General features: G+C 43.7%; 1 long non-coding RNA gene across 1 annotated transcript; it reads right to left on the reverse strand.

Annotated features, from left to right (window-relative positions):
- Positions 1 to 700: 700 nt before the first annotated feature.
- LOC127602340 (uncharacterized) lies at positions 701 to 14,198 on the reverse strand. The gene is made up of 3 exons (XR_007962764.1): positions 13,837 to 14,198; positions 1,449 to 1,597; positions 701 to 1,292 (listed from the first exon to the last, which is right to left on the reverse strand). It is a non-coding gene; the product is annotated as an uncharacterized LOC127602340 (long non-coding RNA).
- Between the last annotated feature and the right edge of the window lie 9,567 nt (positions 14,199 to 23,765).

Consider the following 23,765-nt stretch of genomic DNA (forward strand, 5'->3'; position numbering starts at 1 on the left):
GAGAGAAGAGCGGAGCCGGTGGATGTTTCGAAGATGATAATATGCAGAACGAGTGATGTGGTTGATATGTGAGGTGAAGGAGAGGGTGCTATCAAGGATGACACCCAGACTCTTGACCTGAGGGGAGGGGGAGATGGAAGAGCTTTCGAAGGGAATGGAGAAATTGTTTATTTTGTTTAGATTGGATTTAGTGCCAATAAGGAGGAATTCAGTTTTATTGCTATTCAGTTTGAGGAAATTTGAGGTGAACCAAGATTTTAATTCCTGCAGGCAGTTGGTTAGGGAGGATGGTGGAAGTATGGTATTAGGTTTGGTAGAGATGTAGAGCTGGGTGTCATCCGCGTAGCAATGAAAATGAATGTGATGTTTCCTGAAGATATTACCAAGGGGAAGAAGATATATTAGAAATAGCAATAGGCCAAGGACAGAACCCTGAGGAACACCTGAAGTGAGGGGAAAGGGGTGAGATCTAAAACGTTTGAGCTGGATAAACTGGGTGCGGTCAGAAAGATAGGAGCGGAACCAGGAGAGGGGGATGCTGGTGATGCCAATGGAGGAGAGTCTGTCGAGGAGGATGGGGTGAGAGATGGTGTCAAAGGCTGCACTGAGGTCAAGCAGGAGGAGGATGGCGAAATAACAAAGTACATTTTTACTGTCTGAATAAGCTATTACTGTTGGCACATGTTGTTATAATAGGGAAATAAAAAATCTTTCATCCAGCTTTCCATTTTCTCCCACCTATTTGGAGTCGGGTCACGGGAGCAGAAATTTAAGCAGGAACGCCTAGAGTTCCCTCTTGCAAAGCCGCGTCATACAGCATTCCCAGGGTGTCACGTTACGGAATCATCCGAAAAGGGGTGGATCCCAAAAACGTAGACAAGAATGAAGATCTCTTTTCACAAAAAAGTTTATTTACCATAAAGTATGCAAGACCAACAAAATACAAATAAGGTCGCTAGCCAACAGGACCAGGACAACCGTGGATGACAAAAAGCGTATGGACAAGGCAAGTCAAAAACAAACAATGTAACTTGCTTCTCAAAAGGACAAGTAAATCCAACACCAAATGAAACACAAAACAGACTAGTCTATAAATAAGAAATTGAATCAGAAAAATACAAATAATTGAGACTATGCGAAGAACACAGAACAAGAACGAGAGCACTTAGAGAATTGCACTTTTACGAAGCACGAGAGCAAGGTGAATAATCTGACAGCGACATGAGCGTAGGGCAGTCCTTAAGTGTCCAAGAGGTTGATGCAAAAAAGCTGCATCGCTGAAGGGACTCCAGCTGGAGCGGAAAACCAAAACTCAAAAACAGACCAAGACACACAAAGTCATCTAATGACATTCGTCATTCCAGTAAAAATCATGTGTTACGTAAAGTTATTTTGATTAAAAGATTAATGTCATAATAAATAACAATAGATAAATACATGTTTAAAACCTTGAAAATTATGTTTTGCCTTATCACATGCTGTGTCTCTACAGGGCTCGCCATTGTTGAAGCCAGTTGGTGATGTTTTTTTTTCCGCCCGACTTCGGAATTTGGGCACCCCCAGTGCAAAGTGGCATTGCAGTACACTTGTCCCGATCCTGGGTTAAAAAAAAAAAAAGTTGAATGCAGCAAAGTCTTATACAAGTCTATGGTGTGAAAGCCTGTCCAAGTGTTTACGCTAGTGTGCATGCGCTGCTGTATTCAAGTGCATCGTGAAGAATCGCGAACTCTTCTACTCCCACTCAGATCCAATACTGAAAGATGCACTTCGGACCTGAAACACGGTACTGTGTCATTTCAAGTGAATCAGTGTTTGGTAGTACCGATACAGATCGATTCATACCCAAAAACAAAGACATTGCACCAATTTCGGTACCCACCCATATGTAGAAATTCATCAGATTGAGGAGCCACCGATGTCATAAACATGATACAAGTTTTAGAAACATTTTGGCTCTTAATTGTATGAATTTAACATTTGGATTTGATAGACAATTTAGATTATTTCTAATGAAATGTCACGTTGTCAGATGAGTACTGGAACATTCACCAATACATCAAAAAATATATACCGTATATAGGCAGGCAATGAGGTAAAACAAGCGCGGCAGTCAGGCAGCAACCGCATTCTGAACTAGGTGTCGGCGACAAATGGATAATACATCAAGGACACAATACAAGGAATTGCAATTCAGTAAATCCAGACGTGCTGCAAAAAATGTAGGAATTAATTTTTTTCAACAGGTTAGAGGGCAAAAGGTGCAACCTTTGGGTGTGAGCGGCATGTATTTCTGCATATCAGCAAAACAAAAAAAAAAGGAAATGAGCTCTCTCTTAAAAGTTGAGCCAAATGGCAACATACCGTATTGGCCCGAATATAAGACGGTGTTTTTTTGCATTGAAATAAGACTGAACCAGTCTAGACATTATCCCTATTCACGACGCTAGATGGCGCCAGATATCATTGAAGCGAATGCTGAACTTGACTACCCAGGCCAAAGTAAACCCCTGCCACGAAGAATAAAAATAAAAATGGCGGCAGCACGAAGAAGAAAAATAGAAAATAGCGGTAAGAAGGAAAAGAGAAGAAAATAATAGAAGAGATAACAGAAAATGGAGAAATGTAGTGACAATCTGGAGAAAAATGGGTCGAAGATCGGTCAGGTTAACCGGCAGCTGAGGAGAAGTTATGATGTAATTCACATTTCAAAAACCAGAAGCCATTCATTTTCGAATGTTTGAATGAGGCAAAATAACATGCTTATTCTCTCAAATATATTGTTATAATCATTGGTTTCAGATGTACTGTAATTACTGTATTTTCAGCATAAAAATTAATTTGGTGTTCAAAAAGTCTTTTTTCAAACTTGAATCTTGAAAAAGAGGGGGTCGTCTTATAATCAGGGCCGTCTTATATTCGGGCCAATCTATATATCTATTGCGTGTCGTCCCGCACGCGGTCTGTCCTTCCGTCTGTCCCTTTTCAAAACGTACCTACTTCACCGCGCCGCTGCGCGCCACCACTGCGCCGCTCAGGCAGTGGCTCACTACGATCGCGCGGGCATCTAAGCGAAAAAATGTTGTCTACCCACAAGCATTGCAATAAAATTGTTAGTTATTTAGTAGAGCCAAACATCTCTTTATTTTTGCGATAAGCAATGAAGATGAACAAAAAGTTGAACCAAGCAACAACACTTTTGTGGGCCGAAGGCCCACCTTACCAGCCTTCCGCAGGAACTAGCTGATGAGCCGCCTGGAGGGCGGCGAACCACCACCTTACCAGCCTTCCGCAGGAACTAGCTGATGAGCCGCCAGGAGGGCAGCGAACCAGCTAGTACGGTATAAAAGGGAAACAACAGCGGGCCAAATTCGCTCCCCATCATCACACACACACAAAAAAAAAACACGGCTAAGAACTTGGCTGAGGCATATGGTTAAGCACGGGGGACCAGAGTAATGATACAGCATTTTTGGGGTGTGGCACGTCCCCACCAGGAGCCAAGCCCTGATTCCAGCCTGCTGGGAGCCCCCCGCAGGGGCGATCCCAACCCAGGCAGGCGGAGAATTCCCCCATCCACCGAGCCGATACCTCCCCCATCCAGCCGGACCTAAACGCAGCTTCCATTGTGGACGGCTCCCACAAAGGAACGCTGGAGTTGAAACAAGATTAGAGGGGAAATTCAAACAGGTGTGAGTAAAAATCAATCAATCAAACAAATTGATAAAATCATCGAAACGCTCAACTCAGAAAGTGAATCTTGAGTCTGCTTTTAAAAATATCGCCGATCTCTGTCGCCCTGCCATTCCACTAAGGTGGGCCGTCAAATTGGAAAGCTGCCCCACCGTAGATTGAGCTTCTAACCAGCATTATTGTTCAAACGCCGCTGCCAGAGGACCTCAGTGTCCCCGAGAGTCTCTCTGGTCACAACAAATCCCATAAATAAGGACCCACACCATTTTGAGTTTTCTAAATCCATAAAAAGAACTTTTTTTTCTAAATCCATAAGAAGAATTGATCCTACGACTTACAGGGAGACAATGCAGCCACTTCTATAGCTGCCATATGCCTGTCAAGTGCATCTCATTAAAACTGTAGAACAATGTTTTATCCACAAAGCTTTGGTTTGACGAAAAAGGACACCCCTTTTGAAAAAATATAAAGTTGAAGTCATTTTAATCTCTGCTAGTAGGAATGACAACCCAAGAGTTTTTTTTTCTTGCCGATGGCATGATGGACTTGGGAGTAGCAAAGCCTTTGTTTGCATTCATGGCACAAAGTCTGTGACCCCTTGACAAGATCAAACTTTTGCATTCTTCTTTTGTGAGGCTTTTCTGCCCTTTCATTTCACTCCCTCACCCTTGTTTTAAGTCTGTGAAAAGCATGCTTGGAGATTGACAAGGTCAACCTAACACATTCCATTTCATACCACTGTTGAATTTTTTTCTTGTTGTTTGTTGTTTGTGTCATGCATTTTCGGTTTGCTTGCATCTTTCAGTTGGCAGAGGCAAGTTTTCTGACGACATATGAGTTCATTTAATTGCCACCAACACTAATGTCAAAAAAGATTAGTGAGAATGGAAGAAAACTGCGAACCAAGCCCATGTCACTGACAGTTGAAGTTGTTTTAGTTTTTCTTTATTCCAGCTCGCCCAATGTTTCTGTTTCAAGCTTTGTTGAATTCCATGGTGTACCCTTTGGACATCTGTTACTTTGCACAGCCATACTGTACTTTAGTTTTTTTACGCCAGGGCATCATAGATTGTACTGGGTATCATCAACATTGGTAAGATGGCTCTGATTGATTTTCTGTCTTCTCTCAGCTTGACAAATGCTCGATTTTCCAACCATAAACAGCTTTCTGGTTTTCATGTTGGTTACACCTCTAACTAGTATACACTGCATCTAGAAAATATTCACAGTATTAACGCACTGATTATTGTAGCTCCAGTTCTCCACATACTTGAACAGTTGTCGTAATATTGCACAGCAACAGTATATAATTGCACACCTAAAGTTGCACTACAATTACTGCTACTGGTCACTTTAAAAATGGTACAATGATTATGTGTACCAACTGCACAACCGTTATAGTCATAGTCATGTTATGCACCACTGATCATTTTATTGCTGCTTCATGACTCGGCACTTTGTCGCACAGCTGTCGTTTGGTGGTACTACTGCACAATGGTACCCCTACATGATGGAAAGTCTTTCGAGACGTATATGTCATGTCTTTGCTTACCGGTATTGTACTTACGTGTTATTGCAATACTAGTGTAGCCTCTACTACAGGAGAACATTCCTTGTGTGTTCTACATACTTGGCCAATAATGAAGATTCTGATTTTGATTCTCTCTCTTTTTACATGATTTTTTTTATACACCATGTCATCATCGAAAGATATTTAAAAACTAAAGCTAATAAGACCACTTGAGGAAAATCAGGACTAGAAAATCCTTCCTGTGTGGAGTTTGCATATTCTTCCTGTGCTTGCGTGGTTTTTCTCCGGTTTCCTTCCACACTCCAAAAACATGCATGGCAGGATGAGTGAATGTTAATGGAACACTCTAAATTGTCCCTTAGGTGTAATTGTGACCACGGATGGTTGTTCGTCTGTGTGTGCCCTGCGATTGGCTGGCAACCAATTCAGGGTGTCCCCCGCCTACTGCCCAAAGACAGCTGGGATAGGCTCCAGCATGCAGCACGCCAATTGTGAGGATAAGCGGATCAAAAAAATGGATGAATGGATGGATATTTTATTGTAGTGTATTATATCATTGCTACCAGTATCCCAGCTGACTTCAGGCGGATGGCGGGCTACATCCTGAATTGGTCGCCAGTCAGTCGCAGTGTGCATATAGAGACGAACCATTTACACCCTCATCCACGCCGTGAGAAAGGATCCCACCCTGCCTGCACACACATCAGGTACCACTATACCATCAGCGACTTCATTCATTTTCCGATCCGCTTATCCTCACAAGGGTCGCGGGGGTGCTGGAGCATATCCCAGCTGTCTTCGGGCAGTAGGCTGGGGACACCTTGAACTCGTTGCCAGCCAATTGCAGGGCACACAGAGACGAACAACCATACGCACTCACACTCACACCTAGGGACAATTCAGAGTGTTCCGTCAATCTCACACATGTTTTTGGAATGTGGGAGGAAACCGGAGTACCGGGAGAAAACCCACGCAGGCACGGGAAGAACATGAAACTCCACACAAGGCGTGCGGAATTGAACCTGGTACCTCTGACCATCCGTGACTTAATCTGTATCATATAAAAAAAACATATAAAGTGGAAAATATGTGTTTTAATCGACGTTTCTAACTCAAATTTCAAAGATTGACCAGGCTATGAATAATATTCATTATATTATAAGATATATTATAACATGTCCTCAGAATTTGGCGGGAAAAAAGTATAAGCATAAGTTAAGTGATGTTTCACAGAGCACTTTCCCTGAAAATTCTGTAACTTAATTCTCTTTAGCTGCTTTTGGTTGCAGGGAACAATTTCATGGCTTGAGCAGATTCCAAGTAGACCGCGGGCATGCTTTAACGTGAGTTTACAGTTCCATGGGAACAGAATGACATCACTTCTGAAACCCCATTCTGCTTTTCTTGTGGCTGGGGAAACCACAGACTTGGCATGGAAAAAATAATCACAGGAATGCTTTATGGCAGTGATAAGCAGATGACCACTCGAATTGTAACTATTTTTCATTGGCATCAAGCCAAAGACTCATATTTTGTAAATGTAGTATTTTATTGAAAAATGTATTCTATTGGTTATTCATGTGGGGTTTATTTGGACAAAATTAAATTAAATTGTTGAAAAGGCTTGCTCTTATTGATGATGTACGGTAGTAAAAGCTTCAAACCCTCCATCCATCCATCCATTTTCCGAACCGCTTGATCCTCACTAGGGTCGCGGGGGGTGCTGGAGCCTATCCCAGCTGTCTCCGGGCAGTAGGCGGGGGACACCCTGAATCGGTTGCCAGCCAATCACAGGGCACACAGAGACGAACAACCATTCACGCTCACACTCACACCTAGGGACAATTTGGAGTGTTCAATCAGCCTGCCACGCATGTTTTTGGAACGTGGGAGGAAACCGGAGCACCCGGAGAAAACCCACGCAGGCCTGGGGAGAATATGCAAACTCCACACAGGGAGGCCGGAGCTGGAATCGAACCCGGTACCTCTGCACTGTGAAGCCGACGCGCTAACCACTGGACTACCGGGCCGCCTAGCTTCAAACCCTCCAGGTTCATTTTGTTATCTCCTCCTTTTCTAATTTTCAGACAATGTTCTTTAAGCTTTCAAACAGAAGATATGTTGTTGTTAGAGCAAGACCACACTGTTGGGTTAGTAAGGTCATATAACCGTTGGTAATTGTAGCTTGCTGACAGATACAATTAGGGCATAAAACAAAGTGGATGCTAATCTACTTGTTTAGACTCCTTTTCCTCCAAAAGTATCGACAAGAGAATCAACAAAGAATTTAATTAGTAAGCAGAAGCAATAATGGAATTGGGATTGCAAAAATCATATAAATTTCCCAGGGAATGTTCCACGCTGGGGTCATATTGTCAATTAAATCCACTGACATAAGACACACGCGCAGTGGCAAATTTGTCTGCCTGCACCAATATCACATACACCAGAATTGCGTGACCCCACTTGTGCCACGGGTTCGACCTGCTTTTATGGAATCTAAAATGTAGTCTACTTTTTGGAACAAAATTTACAGATGCACCGGGTGGCGTGTAACGGAAAACACCTTCAGTCACTGTAACGCCTAGTGACACACCGCATGGTCTACCAAATTCACAAACATGCCCTACTAAAATGGAGAAAAATGGAGACGCACACACTTTTACAGTCTGTGACCAAATTAGGAGGCAGGTCGGGGACATGGCAGCTCCATGCTTAACATACATACATACAACAGTTAACATACTGTACCAGACATGATATAAAATAACTAAGTTGGTGGAGACGGAGTATAATATTTGTTGTCAGCTTGCAGGCCTTGGAGCTCCAAGCTTGTGGAGGATAACCGATTCGTGTCTCCATCGGACCCCCTTGGCTTGTTGGAAAGAGAGGGCATGTTATCAGCACATGAAACTCTTTGTGCTGACAACTCCTTCACTGTTCAGCCCGCAAAGTCACGCTTTTATCAGAACCAGGCGTTCTCCGTTGAACATTCAATATGCTTCTACAAAAAAAAGGAAGGGAAAAAAACTTGGTGCAGGCATGTTGTGTTTGTAAGGAAATACAAAGCAATATTTTACTGCTATTTGTGGATATGCTAAGACTAAGGATAATTTATACGCAACACGTTGTTGCTTCTTTATGTCTCTGCAGTTAATTTGGTTCTTGCATCTTCAAAGTGACACCGGGGTTTAAACTAGATTCACTCGGTTAAGCAAAGCAGTATGTCAACCACATGGCCGAGCTTGCCTCGTCCCTAAAGTCCAAAAGACATCCGCAGCTTTTTTTTCAATGTTTAATATTCTCAACTTTTCAAATTCAAAGGGACATTTTTCACAAAGCCATATGTAAGCTATTCCTGTCAAACTGTCATGTGATAAAAGTGTATCATCAGTATGATAAGAGTGTTGATGTCGCCTATGTGAATTATTGGAGAACCACAAAAATGCCCATGATGAAGAAGCAGGGGGCTAAGGGTTAAATTAAACGGTGGACTGGATACAAAGAGAGTAAAAGACAGATGTATTTATAAGATAGTATGCAACAGTGGTTTGTAAAGTGTGCATCGTCCTGTGGATGCACCACAAGATAATAAAAACAAAAGAATCCACAAAAACAAAAGTATCCATCCATTTTCTATATCGCTTGAAGTGTTAAGACGACTCAGAGAAATAATTAAATAATAACAAAGTCCGCTGTTATGCTTAAGCAACATATATGTGAAATAATGATTGCCATCATCATGCCCCATGTTTGTTCTGCCGTACAACCCGATAATCTAGCACAAATAAAATAGTCAAGTTGCTGTGGTTTAATGACATCATGCATGAGGGGGACAGCACGGTTCAAAAGGCTTATAGTGTGGGATCGCCCTTCACCTGATCTACCCCAACTGTCAATCGTTGAATATTATCAAAACATCTCAGGATGAGATGAACTGTGACCGATACACTGCAAATCAGTCAGCGTTAAAAGTTCGTTCCACGCAGGCATGGGGAGAACATTCAAATTCCATTCAGTTGAGACCCCAAATCTCTGCACTGTGTCAGATGCTTTTTCTTGCTGGTGTCAATTCAACACCATAGGGGGTTAAAAGGACCACTGGTAAAGTGCCTGTATGCATCCAAACTACCCGGTCTTAGAGTAACAATTACAATGGTGTTAAATGTTCCAATCGGGTGTTGCAGCAACAAAATGTCGTGTTGACAGTCCGGTATTAATGACATAGTTGAGTGTTTAGATTCCAACTAATGAAGGCTTATGCACATACCCTGCGACTGACTGGTAAACAATTCAGTGTGCAGTCTGTCTGGAAACCGCCCAACTCCAAGTTACCCCTCCGCGACCCTTCAGTATTGGCGGTGTTGTATATCGATAGATGGATGGAGTATTCATGCCAATATGAAAATAAAGGTCAAATAAAATTAAAAATGATCAAATCAAGGCCAATAAGAATGAACAAATCCTTCTCGATTCTGAATGCATGCAGGTAACCATTAAAACCCATAATAACATTTTGTGGTCATAAGAAATGCCTTATCATCATGAAGATGTTAACAATCTTCCCGAAAGTAGGGAATTCATTTTCAGTAGCGCCACAAACAAACATTCCATTCAGGCATTGAATTCCAGAATGTTCATCCAGAATGGGCTGGCAACACAAGCTGTAGCATCTCTCTGTGCGTCAACTTTGCGTCAACTTTGCCTTTATTTTGACACTTTGACAACTGTCTGATGCACCAAATGAGCTGATGGCCATTCAAAGGTTGAGTGCTGTTGCCAAGTCTTTGGGCCAATTTCAACATTCCATGGCAACAAAACAGACACATCAATACGGATACAAAACAATTACGATGACACCCTCATGTTGAATTCCTGTTGGCCCACATGGCCAAGTAAGAAAACCCCAGAGGTTTGTACAACCCAATACTCAGTTGGTAAAACCTTTTCTTCCAGATTAGAGGAAGGATATTTGTCAAGCAGCTGACAAATGATGCTCAATAGACTGAATGGTGTCAACTGGGTGACTCACCAGAACACACGCAACTTATTGGCCGGTCTGTGTCCAGCGGAGGGCTCCTACAGTTTCACACATTCACGGGATTTAATAAGAACCGCATTTCAAGCTGAGTGCAAAGAAAAATCATGGAACTAAATTGGAATACATTCGCAGCTCGTCATTCGAGCTGTCTTCACCTACATTGATCCATTCATTTTCCGAACCGCTTGATCCTCACTAGGGTCGCGGTGGGTGCTGGAGCCTATCCCAGCTGTCTTCGGGCAGTAGGCGGGGGACACTCTGAACTGGTTGCCAAGAAATTGCAGGGCACACATAGACGAACAACCATCCACGCTCACACTCACACCGAGGAACAATTTGGAGTGTTCACTCAGCCTGCCATGCATGTTTTTGAAATGTGGGAGGAAACCGGAGGACCCGGGGAAAACCCACGCAAGCACGGGGAGAACATGCAAACTCCACACAGGACGGCCGCAGCTGGAATTGAACCCGGTACTTCTGCACTGTGAAGTCGACGTGCTAACCACTCGACTACCGGGCCACTCTCCTTCACCTACATGGATCTTTTAAAGTCCTATAAATATGTAAACATGAGACAGAATTTGAATTCTTGGCTAATGAATCTGTTTTAAACAATATGAAACTGGAAACCAAGTTATGAGGCAAAACCTTTTTTTTTCTTCCTTCTGGGGAGTTTGATTCCAACTTGCAAGTAAGGACGAAATGTGAAAAACCAAGATGTGATCAGTAAAAGAACTTGGGCAGATTTTGAATCAGCACAAAGAATTCATCTACAAAAGTTTACTTGCAAAATTGATCAATTAAAAAAAAAAAGTAAATAATTGTTGACTAGTGTAATTGTTCAGCGACTCCACAGTGGCTGCAGATGTTTGAGGAGTGTGTTGTCGTTTGCGTTTCTTCTCGTGTCCATGTGTTGGACTTGGCGCTGACTTGAGACAGGAGATTTCTGGGTCATGCACCCACATTCCGTCTGTGTTGTGTAAAAATTCACAAGGCAAGAGGTAATACATCGGTTTATCATCTAACTTCAGTGGATTTAGATCTGTTCAGTGATATCATCCCATTGTGAGGCTAAAACTTGAATGGATGACAGGTGCAGGAAAGAATGAATTTATTCTGCACTGTGCCAGTCTTGCCTCATGTATGGTAGTGTTTCAGGCCTGATGGATGCCTGTTTGAATGCACACAATGTCAGATCAGCCTTATAGGACTGAATGATAACGGCCACCGCATTGAGTCAAGCCGCAAAATGTAATACATTTTGGGAAAAAAAATCCTGATGTAGGTTATCATTATTTGTCCATGAAAGGGTTAATTTGTGTGCTGGCTCTTGTGTACAGTGACTTGTCTTTCTTTGACAAGTTGGACTGTGGTGCAAGACCCCAGAGGTTTGGTCTCTTGGTGGCCTGGGTACTCCAAGCTGCTCCTGTCAGGGGTTCATTCTCCGATTGAGCTGTGGGCTTGCAATCTTCAGTTCCCTTTGGGATCCAAAAATGGAGCGGAGGCTATTGTGACCTTCAGCTCTCCCCCTTCCAGGGCGCGGTGGAACATTACGGTCAGCTTTTAGGCTGACTGGCTGGGGATGTTCTGGGGGATGAGATTCTGGCCTCTCTGCCGCTGGAACCCTGAAGCCATTTGGGTTTAGCCTTCAGTGTAACATTAGAAAAACATAAAACTCCCCCATCGCAGAGCAATTCTGTTCAGGAAGCATCACCTCTCTCATACCCCAGACTGCATGCCTATGGCCAAAGTAAAAAAATAAAAATAAAAATAAAAATTGCAGCTACAGGACCGGTAAGAAAAAACACCATCTGTCCAGCATGTGTCACGAAATAATTAATTTTACACACCTTTTTTGTTGGGCACACACCTTTTAGAACTGGCTGAAAGCAATGTTTTGATTTAGTGCTTTAGCGAATCCTAGCCTCAACCGCACACTTATAATGGGAAGCATGTGTGCGTCTTTTTTTTCTCCCCCTTAGGCTTCTGGGGACAATGTTTCTCATGCCCTTTAACTACTGCTGCCAAAGTTGGACAACTCAGCAATTTTTCTTACCTGCTGTTAGCAAAGTCAGGCAGTGGGGACAGTTGAATATAAATAACTAAAATGCTTCAGAAAAGACAGCAGCACCATAGACAGACAGTGAAGGGCTCGGATCATGTGTGATCTTATTTGTGGAATACACATTTGTAAGAGTGACCCTTTGAAATCTCTGAGGGGACATCTATTCAACAATATACAATCAGAATGAATCATTTCATCCATTTCCCCATTCCTTCAATATTCCATAACCGCACACGCGCCAGACATTTCCAGTTGTTCTAGTCAGCCACATCCTTTGTACTCCAAATACAAAACAGACAAAAACTATTGAGAGCCAGACATGCTGACCAGCTACTATCTGGAGCTGTTTGGTGGTTTGGTTTTAATCTAAATTCAAATACAGTGGTGAGCAGTCAGAACTTCCCTTAACTCACTTATTGACTGATTTATTCATTAAAATCTGGACATTTGCTGCTTTTTGAGGGCTTAATATCATGCCTGGCAAAAAAATCACACATACTGACTAGCAAAACCGTGCTAACTAGCGTCAAAAGCTACATCATCTCCATTTGGAAAATTCCATTGTAAACAAATGTCAGAGCCGCTACTTATCTCATTCGACTCTTTCACCTAAATACAAGAGAGATTATACACATGTCCTCCTTTTATGTGAAACTTCAAGTTATGGCAATAAGATTAAATAAATATAAATCACACTTGGTAATACACTTAGAACATGTGTTTAAGGCCAGCCTGTAACCTTGAGTGGTGATGATCAGGAAGCAAACACAAGTGCCATGCAGACACTCCAAGGTTAAACAAATTTCATACGAAACGAATTATCATATTAAATGATCTGCTTATGGCCACACTGTGACTTGATCATGAACAGATCTGCTTTAGCATTTGTATAACAGCACATTACACAAAGTGACATATTGTCCGGCGGATACAATGGAAGACGAGGAAAGATCATTTGACTGTGTAAAAAAATTTTTGTTTTCCAAAACATTGTTATAACAATAATACTTTCACAACATGCAACTGTAAATTATCATGTTCTCATTCCATCTACAAATTCTTTTGTGAGATTTGTTAATGGACTGATATTTTTCTTCAAAAGAGGATCCTTCACTTTATTGGTCATTTTCTTGTGTCTGCCTTGTGTTGCATCGTAATTTCAATGTTGAAAATGTTGTCATTTCAAAGAACATGAAAACTAAAACCTTTTAGATAACAGTTGTCAGTTCGCTCGTACAAATCGAAAGGGTTGAGTTTAGGGTCTACCAAGCAGGATACAAACTGCGGTTGCATGCATAGCACGTTGACAGTTTTTTTCCCCTCAATTTTTGAAGATTTTTTTTTTGTGTGGCTATTATTTAAGTACCAGGTCAACGTTTTAAATTTTAAATACTCGACTGAAATGATACAGTTTTTCCTACACCAATAAAGCGGATTATAATTTGGTGGGATGAACCGCAGAGTCTTTCATCCAAAGTAAATCAGAAATAATTGACTGTAAATGCTCACCAAGGTAAGGTTTCCCCCCATGGGATAAGAATCCAAGTGCATATGGAACTATGACACCACACTGCTGCCCTTGTTGAAAGGATCTTGATGTCACTGTGGTTTTGGGGGTTTTCCTGGTTGGATGACATCATCCTGGCTCTGTCAGACAGCTGTGGGTGTCCAAATTGCTCTCCGTGGGTGGGGGGCACTGAGGCACCTGACCTTTTCTCTTGCAGCGCATTGCTTAAAATTTTACCTTACACCTCAGCAAGCCAATGCGACTTCAGCATGATGAGATATCATTTTGATGTGAAATATGTCACACCCACAATGCTTTTTATGTAGCAGTTGTAAAAAAGCACTATGCAACACTTTGGAGTCTTATCAACTGCAAAACAGGAGCAGGAAATGTGCCCTCCAATTAAAAGAAAAAAAGAGAAAAGAAACATGTTTATTTTCTACGGCACCAAACACATTATTACTTATGTTATTGCCAGAACATTTTTAAATACTTCAAGATTTCCAAAACTCAAAGCCTGTAATTATCCCAATAAGGAAACCAGTTCAGATTTTTTTCAAGGGTTACTTGTGGAATATTGTCAACATGTTACCATAGTGAATGGGGAAGAGTTGTTGCAAGACGGGGATAGAGTGAGCGGAGCAATGCCTCATTTTTCATGAGGATGAGGGACAGACAACAAAGAATCATATGTAAAGTACACTGCACTGTAATCTTTTATATTTTCAAGAAGGCATGTTGCTGACACGTTCAAACACTCGGGGCCTCATATAAAAAGGATGCGTATGCACAAACATGTGGCGGAGGCTCCGCACGTTCAGATGTATCAAGAGTCAGTTAGGCGAGTGGTAGATGTGATCAAAAACATCTTTCTCGGCAAAGTATGAAAAACAAGAAACGTGTCTCTGGTAGTCTGAGCTACACTACTATTGCATTAAAAAGCAACTACAACAAAACAAAGACATGCCATATGTTGCAGCTCCGAGACAAAAAGAGCAACAGTCTTTGAAGCATATATTTTATTTTTTCAAAGCTCCCAAAATATACAAGCTCGTGTCTCTTCCACGCTGTGCCTCCTCGGTTGGATTTGCCTCGAGAGACGTTCAAAGACTGCTTCAGAAAAACGTAAATTAGAGATACCTTCAATAGCGCTAGGAAAAATTGTAGCGACGCCACTCGAGTGAAGCGTGACTCAGCAGTCGATAGTCCGCTGCTCTCCGCTGTGCGTGCATCAGCGCAGACGTGTACGCACGCACGTCTTTTGGCGTCAAGGACAACATTTTATCTATGACTGTGATTAGCATCGCTGGGAAATCAATAATGTGAAAAAGATCATTTATTAGAGTGACATGCGCATGCGATATGCAAATGACCATACAACACATCCGGGTGTTTGTGATTGTATATTCTCTTTTGCTTGTTGACTTCAGAGGGCAGCGTGCTAAAGCCCAGTTTTTCGAACACTGTTTCCCAACATCTCCAGCTCACATTTAATTAAGTTTCTCATTTTCAGTTCGTGACTAATGGCTTGATGATTTGAGTCTATTTGCTTTTTAAATTGGGGCATGGAAATAGATTAGTCTGGTACTGCATCCTCTGCGATCAATGACATAATGATGGTGATGTACGAAAGGAATGCGTTTGGATTCATGTATATGCAAAGATTCCTAAATACTGCCTGTGCCCACTATGGCAGTCCAAGCCCTGCTTTGTGTCCTGCCTTATATGGCAAGATGCCTGCAGGGTTGGACTGGTCCCCTGATGAACGAGGCTTTTGGTACTGCTAAAAATGCTTGGGCTAGCGCTACTCTGGGGGCACACCCGTCTCAAAGTACTCCAGTTGCCCTCAGTACTTAGATCCAACCCACGGGTCCCAAGGAGAATCTCGTCGTTAACTGTCTCTTCCAATTGGTGGTTGGATCCCTTCAGTTGGGCTATGGACTTTGCAAAACGCAAAAGGGGCTCAATTTTCATAGACAGTAGATGCGGAAACGCTGGCTTATCCAGATTTTTCTTGCCATCGCAAGGCTCACTGTGTTTGTTTACCACATTGACTGTCTGCATTAAGCTCTGCGTTACGGCGTAGCGGAGGGGTGTCCTTTGGACTGCGGAATGAAGCTTGCAGTACATGGAGAGCACCCATTTCATACAAAATCTGAGCCCTGAGCCTACTTGTGATAATGAAAGAGTTCAAAACATTCGGTACGTTAGTGCCCTAAAAACAGGAAATTTGGAGCACAATTTCACAAAAACTGAGTATGTAATACACACAGTACATTTCATATTTAAGAACTCAGTGGCAGGTGGTGGGTTTTGGACGTGGACCTTCATTGGGTATTTAGTGACCTAATCCACCTTTTCGTAACGTCATGACTTCACAAAATAATACACAAAGAAATAGGCTATAATGGCATGCTGCTAAATTGTTATTGAAAACAACTTTGCAGATTCATGGACGATTGCCAGCGATATCCCTAATGCACAGTATCCTTCCTGATAACGGTTCCGCTCTAAAAGTGGTCCGAAAAAAATCTGTTCAGATGTGCCAGACAGTAAAAGTGATGGTTGACCTAGCCTCATAAAGTCATTTTTTTTGTTGAAAAGTGTGCTTTGAAAGGGAATTTTTAATCATGGTTTACTATCGTCCTCCATCGTAAATCAAGCCTTCATGCACACGAAGCTTAATCAATCAGTGGTTAAATGCAGCTGAACCAATGAGAGTACAGAGAAACTCACTCATCACCAGGCAGCAGGGAAGGCTTTTAGGAGGTAACTCTACAATCTCATTGGCTAAAAGAAGAACCTGTGATTTCATTTATGTGTGTGTGTGTGCGTGTGTGTGTGCGTGTGTGTGTGTCTGTGTGTGTGTGTGTGTGAGAGAGAGAGAGACAGAGAGAGACTCTTGCACTCAGGATAGTGAAGGCGTTGGACTAAATAACGTGCATGGCAACACATAGAAGCTGAAATCTGATTGGACAAAAAAAAAACAAACGATTCTTAGTCACAATACACTCACTATGAAATAAAGACTAATGACTGCTGGAAATAAATTATTATAATTTAATGTAAGTTGTAAGCCAAGTCGGTCTTTGCTTTCGATAGTATTTGTACATGCAGAGAAGGCTTTGAATGCTCTGCTGGGAACTTAACCTTTTGCGTGGTACAGTTCACATTCCAAATCTAGTTTCATCAGCGTGATTTATTTCTCACCCCGAGGTCAGTTCTGCAGGGAGCATTGGGGGTCACGATTTCTGTTGAAGAGTCAAGTGCGAGGTGATGAGTGCCCACGGGAAGGAATGTTTGTGTTTGACTTTGGAATCCAAAATAAACAATGCCCTTTTGAAGTCAGGTGGCAACAAATGCACGTTGTTATTCAGGGTGGAATGAATGCATTTCACGAGATGGATTTGTGAAGTTTACTTCAGAATTGTAGTTTATATCAACAACGGACTTTTTAAATGAAAGTTTAGGATTTTTTTGGAGTGTTTCATTGCATTCGCGTCTTCACCCTGAACCTTCTAACTGGCCAGTGTTTGTTGTACAATTCCAAAAAATATGAATTTTGCTGCTGTAGACTGTGGGACAAATAAAGGCTATCTTTTATTCTTTTATATATATATATATATATATATATATATATATATATATATATATACACACACAGTGCAGAGGTCGTGGATTCGATCCCAGCTTTGGCCTTCCTGCGGCGTGGAATTTGCATGTTCTGCCTGGACCTGCGTGGGTTTTCTCCGGGTAGTCCGGTTTCCTACCACATTCTAAAAAACATACGTGGCAGGTTAATGGAAAGCTAAATTGTCCATAGGTTTGAGTATGAGCACGGATGGTTGTTCGTCCTGTGATTGGCTGGCAACCGGTTCAGGATGTCCCCCGCCTACAACCCGAAGACAGCTGGGATAGGCTCCAGAACCTGGTTCAGAAAATGAATGGATGGGTGGATATATGGATGGGTGGGGACTCCATTGTTCTGCTGGGGGACTTCAATGCTCACGTGGGCAATGACAGTGATACCTGGAGGGGCGTGATTGGGAGGAACGGCCCCCCCGATCAAAACCCAAGTGGTGTTTTGTTATTGGACTTCTGTGCTCGTCACGGATTGTCCATAACGAACACCTTGTTCAAACATAAGGGTGTCCATATGTGCACTTGGCACCAGAACACCCTAGGCCGCAGTTCGATGATCGACTTTGTAGTTGTATCATCGGATTTGCGGCCGCATGTTCTGGACACTCGGGTGAAGAGAGGGGCGGAGATGCCGGTCCGTCCTGGCAGACCCAAACGTATAGTGAGGGTTTGTTGGGAGCGTCTGGCGGAATCCCCTGTCAGAAGGAGTTTCAACTCCCACCTCCGACAGAGCTTTTCCCTGGGACAGGCAGAGCCTGGGGACTCTGAGGTGGGCTCTCCTATCTCTGTGGTTGAAGTCACCGATGTAGTTAAAAAGCTCCTCGGTGGCAAGGCCCCGGGGGTGGATGAGATCCGCCCGGAGTTCCTCAAGGCTCTGGATGTTGTGGGGCTGTCCTGGTTGACACGCCTCTGCAACATCGCGTGGTCAACAGGGAGAGTGCCTCTGGATTGGCAGACCGGGGTGGTAGTCCCTCTTTTTAAAAAGGGGGACCGGAGGGTGTGTTCCAACTACAGAGGGATCACACTCCTCAGCCTCCCTGGTAAGGTCTATTCAGGGGTGCTGGAGAGGAGGGTCCGTCAGGAAGTCGAGCCTCAGATTGAGGAGGAGCAGTGTGGTTTTCGTCCCGGCCGTGGAACAGTGGACCAGCTCTACACCCTTAGCAGGGTCCTTGAGGGTATGTGGGAATTCGCCCAACCAGTCTACATGTGTTTTGTGGACTTGGAGAAGGCGTTTGACCGTGTCCCTCGGGGAGTTCTGTGGGGGGTGCTTCGTGGGTATGGGGTACCGAACCCCCTGATACGGGCTGTTCGGTCACTATACCACCGATGTCAGAGTTTGGTTCGCATTGCCGGCAGTAAGTCGGAATCGTTTCCAGTGAGGGTAGGACTCCGCCAAGGCTGCCCTTTGTCGCCAATTTTGTTCATAACCTTTATGGACAGAATTTCTAGGCGCAGCCGAAGCGTTGAGGGGGTCCGTTTTGGGGGCCTCAGTATTACATCCCTGCTTTTTGCAGATGATGTGGTGCTGTTGGCTCCTTCAAACGGGGCTCTCCAACTCTCACTGGAGCGTTTCGCAGCCGAGTGTGAAGCGGTTGGGATGAAAATCAGCACCTCCAAATCTGAAACCATGGTCCTCAGTCGGAAAAGGGTGGAGTGTCCCCTCCGGGTCGGGGAGGAGATCTTACCCCAAGTGGAGGAGTTCAAGTATCTTGGGGTCTTGTTCACGAGTGGGGGTAGGAGGGAGCGGGAGATCGACAGGCTGATTGGTGCAGCGTCTGCTGTGATGCGGACGTTGTATCGGTCTGTCGTGGTGAAGAAGGAGCTGAGCCAAAGGGCGCAGCTCTCAATTTACCGGTCGATCTACGTCCCAACCCTCACCTATGGTCACGAGCTATGGGTCGTGACCGAAAGAACAAGATCCCGGATACAAGCGGCTGAAATGAGTTTTCTCCGCAGGGTGTCCGGGCTCTCCCTTAGAGATAAGGTGAGAAGCTCAGTCATCCGGGAGGGGCTCAGAGTCGAGCCGCTTCTCCTCCACATCGAGAGGAGCCAGATGAGGTGGCTTGGGCATCTGATTCGGATGCCTCCTGAGCGCCTCCCCGGTGAGGTGTTCCGGTCATGTCCCACCGGGAGGAGACCCCGAGGAAGACCCAGGACACGCTGGAGAGACTATGTCACCCAGCTTGCCTGGGAACGACTCGGGATCCCCCGGGGAGAGCTGGAAGAAGTAGCTAGGGAGAGGGAAGTCTGGGCTTCCCTGCTAAAGCTGTTGCCCCCGCGACCCGGCCCCAGATAAGCGGTAGATGATGGATGGATGGATGGATGGATATATCCATACACACACACACACACACACACACGCACACGCACACACACACACACACACACACACACACACACACACACGCACACACACACACACACACACACACACACACACACACACACACACACACGCACACACACACACACACACACACACACACACACACACACACACAAAGGAGTGTCAACCATTGGGGCAGTCTTGGTGTAAGGTAAACAGGTCATAGTGTTGGTGATGGTGCGTTGTGGTGGGTACCTTTCCCTTCGTGGCAATTTGTAAGTCAACTCTCCAGATTAATCTACGACACTTGATGGAGAGGCATCTAACAATTAATCATCAGGAGAGGAATGGTTGTGGCAGAAATTTCCAGATATGTCCAGCTCGCCCACTTGATAGTCACCTTGTGGCCCATTTTAATGCTAAAAATTCCAGCTTGCGTGCATGGCAGTGAGTGTTGTTCCTGGGAATGGTTAATGTGCGGGAGTCACAGGCAATGATTCTAACTTTACCATCCTGCCTCTAACATGGCACTGCACCTAGACCAGGGGTCAGCAACCCAAAATGTTGGAAGAGCCGTATAGGACAAAAAAACGAACAAACCAACAAATATGTCTGCAGCCGCAAAAAAATAAAAGAATTCTATAAAACTTACAATGAAGGAAACACATGCTGTATGTATGTAGGAGACTGGACTGTCTCAGAATTGTTTATGTTATTCATTCCTTTGTTGTGTGTTCACAAAATAGAATTTATTTTTTGTGATTTCCTCGCTTGATTTTTTTGTTTTGGTGCATTAAAGCTCCAGGGAGCCACTAGATGTCGCTAAAGGGGTTCAGGGGTCACTCCTTAAGACGTTCTATAACTCGGTGGTGGCCTCGGCCATCCATTATGGCATTGTCTGCTGGTCAGGCAGCATCTCAGCCCGGGACAGAAAGAGACTGGAGCGACTGGTCAGGAAGGCCAGTTCTGTCCTGGGTTGCTCCCTTGACCCTCTGGAGGAGGTGGGCAACAGAAGGATGCTAACTAAGCTAAAAGCTATGATGGCCAGTCCCTCCCTCCCCCTCCAGCCCGCCCTGACAGCACTTAGTAGCTCCTTCAGCCAGAGACTGTTACACCCGCGCTGCAAGAAGGAGAGATACCGACGCTCGTTCCTACCAACTGCTGTCAGGCTGATGAATAAAAAATAACAATCATAATAATAATAATAATAATTAAATGATGTGAAGGAAAATCGTAAATAGTACTGCGATTTATCCATTTGTGTTCATATTGTATTTAATTGAAAGATGTCTGTTGTTTTTTTTTATCTTTCTCCTTTCTTCTTTCTACATACATTCTTGCTGCTGGAGGCTGTAAATTTCCCCAGTGTGGGACGAATAAAGGATATCTTATCTTATCTTAAAGAGCCGTTTGCGGCTCTGGAGCCGCGTGTTGCCGACTCCCGACCTAGTGGTGTGAAGCATCAGTATGTACAATGAATGAATTCAATTCAATTGTATTTATAGAGCACTTTCGAACAGCCATCACTGCATACAAAGTGCTGTACGTGGAGCAATTTAACAAATACTATAACCAGTAAAACAAATTGGTAACAAAGACCGTAGAAAGCACCGAACAGTAAAACCAAGAACAAATCTAAGTCATGCTGAGTCGAATGTCAAAGAATACAAGTGAGTTTTTAAGAGGGATTTGAAGATGGGCAGCGAGGAGGCTTGCCGAATGTTCAGTCGGAGGTCATTCCAGAGACAGGGACCAGCAACAGAAAAGGCTTGATCCCCTCTGAGCCTCAGTTTAGTCCTTGGTACTTCTAATAATGTCTGGTCCGCAGACCTGAGGCTCCGGGCAGGTGTGTAGGGGCGGATGAGCTCAGAGAGGGAAGGTGGCGCGAGGTCATTTAGAGATTTGAAAACAAATAAGAGGACCTTGAAAATAACTCTGAAATGTATGGGGAAAATAGTTGAGTTGGAACCTAACACTGGCGGGTGAAGCAGACAATCTATCCATCCATCCATCCATTTTCCAAACCGCTTAATCCTCACTAGGGTCGCAGGGGGTGCTGGAGCCTATCCCAGCCATCTTCGGGCAGTAGGCGGGGGACACCCTGAATCAGTTGCCAGCCAATCATGGGCACACAGAGACGAACAACCATCCACGCTCACATTCACACCTAGGGACAATTTAGAGCGTCCAATCAGCCTGCCATACATGTTGTTGGAATGTGGGAGGAAACCGGAGCACCCAGAGAAAACCCACGCAGGCCCGGGGAGAACATGCAAACTCCACACAGGGAGGCCGGAGCTGGAATCGAACCCTGTACCTCTGCACTGTGAAGACGACGTGCTAACCACTCGACTACCAGGCCGCCCCGCAGACAATCTATTGGCTGTTCAAGTATGCGCTGGTGCTGGTCACTCCACATCATCTGCGTATTTGAGGTGGCAACAGGCCAAGCTTTCTTTGTTTTTGTTTTGTCTGTCCTTTAATGGGCATTACTTGGTTCTGTTTTGAGAAGGTCATAAAGACAACTCTGCCCTGCGATTGGCTGGCAACCGCCGACTGCCCCAAGACAGCTGGGATAGGCTCCAGCAACCCCAGTGACCCGAGTGAGGATCAAGCTGTTCGGAAAATGAATGAATGAATGAATGAATGAATAAAGACAACTCGCTTTCACAGCAAAACCAATTGTAATGATTGGGGAAACACTTTTCATGACACTGATCAAAGGGTCATTAAATTCAAGACCATCTGGCTAGTACTTTAATTTGCACATTTATGCGATGCAAGGTACTGACGGGTTCGCTATTCCAGCTCATGACACACACATTACTAGTGAAAAGCATCAAATGCACTCTAGTATTCAGGACCTGACTTCATAGTCTCTTCCACACAGGCATTATGTGACATTGTTCTAATATTAAGCCCACTATAATGTTCCTTTGCTGGCTCACACAGAACCTATCGTTGGTTGCAAAATGCTGCACCGGTGGCATGACATTCCGTAATGGAGGTGTAATGGCGTTTGTGTCAGCACTTTTACAGCTTTGAATGAACTGCTCTGTCTCAGTAACACAGGCAGCGGTAAAGTGCAACAACTGCTTACAGTTGGCATAGTGAAACAATTGTGTAAAAGAGAAAAAATCCATACCTTTTTGGTGTATCAATTGCTAAAGCTGCCATTCTTCCGGTTATAGTATCTCATTGCAGCCATAATTTAGATCTTTACTTGTAACAATACTTCCGATCCTGTGACACAAAGAATGCAATTTGTAAATAATGCGATTACATGAACAAACTGTACAAAATGATAAATTACATTGACAGTTTGCTTTGATAAGTGCAGACACTTAGATGCCCGCAGCTGCAGCCAAAAACAGTAATGCTGCGGTTAGGCAGCGTTGTGGAGCCATGTGCAGGGATGCAAGGGAACCATGTTCTCAAAAAAGATTTTTTTTCCCTCCAAAAAATAAATCGGCAAACAAGGTTGAGGAAAAATTTCAACAATACAAATGTATTAAGATCTAACAAAAAGAGACTTCAGTAAAAAAGTAACAAAAGCCGCACCCCCACTCAAGGACAGTATTATAATAAGGCATACCATGGTCCTCAAATGGGCACCAGTGTTTGGGTTCTATTTCCCCTGCCTTCTTGTGTTTCTGCAGGGCTTGTGAGTGAAATGGGGTGTGGCTGGTTCCACCTCGAGCAGAATAAGACACACCTGATTCTTCTCAAGCAACAGTCAAGGCTCTCTACACAGCTCTGCCAGATTATTCCATCATTTTTGGTGAGTACACCTACTTCGAAGGCCACTTTTAAGTATGCTTTGTCTATTTTTGGATTCTAACTTTTTGTCTCACCTGGTGCTCAGGTCTTGCATTGCCTGACGTTACTGTGAGCCAGACTCACATCTCTACAACTGGCTAAATCACGAAGTAAAATAAACTTACCTTTTCTGAATTGCTCCAG

Source organism: Hippocampus zosterae, chromosome 6, assembly GCF_025434085.1.
Source record: "Hippocampus zosterae strain Florida chromosome 6, ASM2543408v3, whole genome shotgun sequence".
Taxonomy (NCBI): domain Eukaryota; kingdom Metazoa; phylum Chordata; class Actinopteri; order Syngnathiformes; family Syngnathidae; genus Hippocampus; species Hippocampus zosterae.